Raw genomic sequence first — 5,214 nt, forward strand, 5'->3', positions numbered from 1 at the left:
TTGGGCGCCGCCCTCTATCACCCATAGAGCAGGGCCGATCAGGGGCTTGGGGCGCTGCACCCTGTCACACATAGAGCCACAGGGCGATCAGGGGGTTGGGGAGCTACCCCCTATCAGGCACAGAGCAGGGCTGATCAGGGACTTGGGGCGCCTTCCCTTGTCACGAACAGAGCAGGGCGGATGGGGAGGTTGTGGCCCCGCCCCCTGTCACACACAGAGCCGAAGGGCGATCAGGGGGTTTGGGCGCTGCCCCCTGTCACGCTGATCCCGGTGCCGGGAGGCATATTACCCTTTTACTATATAGAATAGAGGCCTGGTGCACGGGTGGGGGCCGGCTGGTTTGCCCTGAAGGGTGTCCTGGATTAGGGTGGGGGTCCCCACTGGGGTGCCTGGCCAGCCTGGGTGAGGGGCTGAAGCTCCCAACCGCTCCTTTTTTTCTTTTTTCTTTTTTTATTCTGGGCCAGCTTTAGCTCTGAGGCCTGGGCTGCTGAAAGCCGGTTTCTGGCCTTTGTTTTTCCTTCTATATTTGATACAATGTTGCGGTCAGGCTGGCTGAAGCCTGCTGACTGAAAGCTGGTTTCTAGGGTTTTGTTTTGTTTAGCTTCTATATTTGCAACATAGTTGCAGCTGAGAGGCCGGCAGCGGCAGTCGGGGAACGTTGGAGTCCACAGTCACTGGAGCAAGCAAGCCTTCCTGTTCACTTCAGTGAATGGCTGCCGGCCGCCATCTTGACTGACAGTTAATTTGCATAAGGATATGCTGATTAGCCAATGGGAAGGGTAGCAGTGGTATGCTAATTACCACGTTTCTCTTTTATTAGTGTAGATAGTATCTTGTCTGTTCTAAATCTGTTACCAACCAAATCCAAGATCATGGATTTTCCAAGTCCAGAGAATATGCCAGCAGGGTCTTAGCACACTGTCTAAAGACCAGTGGAGCCCAGCCAGCATCAACCTATGAACCAGAAGGTCACAGTTTGATTCCCAGTCAGAGCACATGCCTGGGTTGCTAGCTCGATCCCCAGTGTGGGGCATGCAGGAAGTAGCCGATCAATGATTCTCTCTCTTCATTAATGTTTCTATCTCTCTCTCTCTTCCTTTCTGAAATCAATAGAAATTATACTTAAAAAAAAAAAAGGCAGATGGAAGTCCAACCAGATCTCAGGAAATTGCAGAGCCCTTAACTTTCTTCTTTAGATTAATACTTTCTATCATTTTGCTTTAATTCAGCGGGCAGCAATAATAAAAGAAGTCATTTCAGTAACCTGTCAAATAAATCTAAATGTATTATTCTACCTAATTCATTTATATAACATATATAAAACTTCTGGTAAATTTTCCATTCTGCATTTTCCAAGTATGTTTGTTTCTTACCTTTTTAAGCTAACATGATAAAAGGGCAATTGCAGTAAAATAAGAGACTGAATATGTTGCTCAAACTAAAAATATATAAATTTGCCAATTTCTTCTGAACTTGAAACTATGCACAAATGGGTAGCTTGCCAAAGCTGCCTTTACAAAGACAGATCAAGTTTGTATTGGAAAATGAGTTCGTATGGAGATGTGTGTTTTATAGAAACCCCAATAAGACAAGCATTTTATTCACCCAACGTTAGTGACTAATGAGTGTGAATCAAAGACTTGTTTCTACAAAGGGTTCTAGGCGCTTACATCATTCCTCTTGCTTGGCAGGAAGGAGTGTTTAGCCTTAGGGAGTGGGTAACTTTTATTCAACTCACTTATATCAATAACTTCTCCATTGTTGTAGCGAAGGTGAGCTCTAGATTATATATGCAACGAATCCTGTTTTTGAACAATCCGTGGCAGCCAGGAGAGAAATAAAGTTACATTTTTGTTGAATATGTAACTGTTTCTCCTTCTCCTTTCCCTTTTAATGAGAGCAGTTTAGTGAGAGCTGTGGGCTGTGTGGCAGCCGGGCATGAGGTGAGTGTTTTTACCTGAGGAGGATAGAAAGGGTCATTCAAAGTTAACGGTATGTTTTCAATATTTGTCTCTCCTGTCTTAAGACAATTTTACAAAGAGAAAGTTGGCCATGCCTGTCGTTTAGTTTCATCCCATCCTTGCAAAAAAAATAAAAAACTAAAACACAGAATCCAAACAAGTATTTTTTAAAGACTTGGACACCTATGCTTTCTGCTCCTGTGCTCCCCCTTTTGGCAAATTGTAAGTACTTTTCTGAACAATTTCGCAATTTCCTCTCTCGAATTGCTCAGAGACTTGAGTCACCAAACTTGGTTTACTTCTGTGGAAATTCACTCTTCAGAACACAGGAGGAAATGAAAGATTCCTGTTTTTCAGTGAAAGCATTAGTTCCCACCCAGTTCAGAGTGTAACTGCAGGTTCCTGGCATGGCCACTTGCTAACACTGCACGTGAGACCTGGTAAACAGTCACAGGATCCAGAGCTTGAAAGGAACCCCTGGATGATTCACGTAACATTTATTAGATTGGGGACTTTGAAGGCCCTCTTCCAACCTCTCCACGGTGCAGGGATCAGCACTGCAAGGCTTGTAGCAGATCTCTTCCCCGCCTCAGCAGTGACCGCAGTGCAGCTCACTCCTCACGAGGGACCCTGTTCCATTGTTAGAGAGCCCAGTCCCGTTCGTTTCTTGGTCCTGAAAGTGCAGCACACTCATAGAGGAAGAAAAAAAATTTCAGAAAGCAGTTAGACAAACCAAGATGGAACAAATTTGACTTCCAGTAGCTCTGTAATCATGATAATCCTAATCACAATCACAAGTGATGATGACGATGATAGCAGCCAACCCGTTGTTGAGCACTTAGAATGCGCCAAATAGTGTCCTGAGTGCTTTACCTATAAAGACTACTGTGACTCACACTCAGCCTACGAGGTACGTACTATTATCTTCACTTTATGATGAGTAGACTGAGGCACAGAGGCGTCCACAGTGTTACACAGCTGACATCTGCAGCAGAACGGGGGGTCTAAGACCTGTACTCCCAACTGCTAAGCTGTACTGCAGTGTGACCCATGTCCATCTGGTTGCATCTATGCAGACAGGTCAATGTCTATTTATGAACTAGAATATGTGTGAAATTATTTTTAATGCTTCTTATAATTATTTTTTTCTTTTAATGTGTCTACTCACTATACCTAAAGAACAAACTATACTAAGTGATTAAAAATAAACGCAACCAACTAGATGAGGGAATCATACTGAAAATGAATGTCAAGTAAATGCATAAGAGGAGTGAATAATAGTGTTAGATACAGAGCAAATGGAAGCTCTATTGGTCATAATTTAAATCTTTCTCTGTGAAAGTTTTTAAATCATATACGCCTCCTGTTGCTGGGCATTTAGATTGAGTCTAGTTTTTCCATTATGACAATGCTGCAATGAAACATAAAGATTGAAATATAATAAAATATTAAGCAAAGCCACAAAGTTAATTTAATTTGGTCAAAACTAGAATCCATTGAACAGTTTTGTAGACATTTCTTGCCTGCCCCTATGAAAATGCCAAAGGTAACCCTAGCCGGTTTGACTCAGTGGATAGAGCGTCGGCCTGGGGACTGAAGGGTCCCTGGTTCAGTTCCGGTCAAGGGCACATGCCCAGGTTGCAGACTCGATGCCCAGGTTGCAGACTCGATCCCCAGTGGGGGGCATGCAGGAGGCAGCCAGTCAATGATTCTCTCTCATCATTGATGTTTCTCTCTCCCTCTCCCTTCCTCTCTAAAATCAATAAAAAAAATATTTTTTTTAAAAAAAAAGAAAGAAAATGCCAAGGGTAAACCAAGGAAATTAGTAAGATATTACCTGACTAATTTGAGAATGAAATGGTAAGTTCATTCACTTATATGTAGATATTGTCTTCTGTGTGCCTGACACTGTGCTAAGTGCCAACCAGAAAATGAACACGACCTGGTTTTGCCCTGAAAGAGATCCCTGTCTAAAAGACTCCAATATTATGTAGCAAAAAATGTTCAAATTCTTGTTATAGAGAAAAGAACAGGGATCTCAGAGAAAGAAGCAGTTAATTCTGACATGGGGGATGAGGGTAGAGGGAATTATGAGCTGGATTCATAAGGATGAAGTGGGATTTTGATAGGCCTAGGAGAGGGGAAGACATCAGGGTAGTTAAGGACTTGGCAGGCATGTTCAGGAAGTGCCGGGAAGCCTCGTGTGGCACAGTTGTTCCCCAGTTGCATGGGGGAGGGAAAGGAGTGTGCCAAGCTCTCGTGCCCTGTAATTGGATGTGCTAGACTCTATGAAAAGGTACAGTAAAAGTGTAAGGGTCCTTCTTAACCGGATTAAACAACAGTAAACATATCAAAACCTAATAGCCAAGTGCTAAATGTTGTGGTGCCATTGAATTTCCATCAAGACAGAGACCTAGGGAAAACTAAAGGATCAAAGAGGAGTCTTCATCAAAGAGGGAGAAGTGATGGGGCCTGAAAAGATGAGGAAGAGTTGGATAGGTGAATGGGAGAGCATGAAGACAGACAGACGGAGGGCAGACGCAGGAATGAAACCAGCACACATTCACTGGCCCTCTCCTGCATCAAGTAAGAAAAGGCATGGCTCCTCCTTTCGGGGAACTCAGTCCAGTTATCAGGATGAGAAATGTAACCTACAGTTGAAGCAGTTTACAGCACTGGATTATCTAGTAGGCAAACAAATGCACCTCAGATTTTATGAAAGTATTTGGTATATTAAAAATCAAAGACGTTTTCATGGGAAAAATCAGAACTCAGACTTCCTTACATTCTTTTGGGGGTTTAGGGTCTCTAAGAGTTTCAGTTCAGCCTTTTGGAATGGGACCAAGAGTTAAGAGACAATTCAAAGGAAAACAGCAGCAACACTGGGCTGGAGGATCTGGGACAGCTGAAGGAGGGGACAGTACAAGTTGAAATCCTCCTAGAAGCAGGGGTCGCATTTGGCTCAGGGAGGGAGCAAAGAGTGCCTTGGAGAAGAGGAAGGGAATGCCCTGGGGTACGAGCCACAGTCTGGAGAGAATAAGGGAGTTGAAGCTGGGAAAGGAGGGAAATTCGATTGCTGAAGGTTTTTAGTTGGTGCGTTTATGAATCATTGTCTATTTGGTATCCAGTAATCACAGTTGTGCTTAATATTCCTGCTTCCCTTTGGACCCTTGACAAAATGAGGGATTCACTCCATTATAGAGAATGACAAACTGTTGTCTTCACAGGAGACTGCTATCGTGGACTAAGTTTG

The sequence above is a fragment of the Myotis lucifugus genome, unplaced genomic scaffold (assembly GCF_000147115.1).
Source record: "Myotis lucifugus unplaced genomic scaffold, Myoluc2.0 scaffold_256, whole genome shotgun sequence".
NCBI lineage: Eukaryota > Metazoa > Chordata > Mammalia > Chiroptera > Vespertilionidae > Myotis > Myotis lucifugus.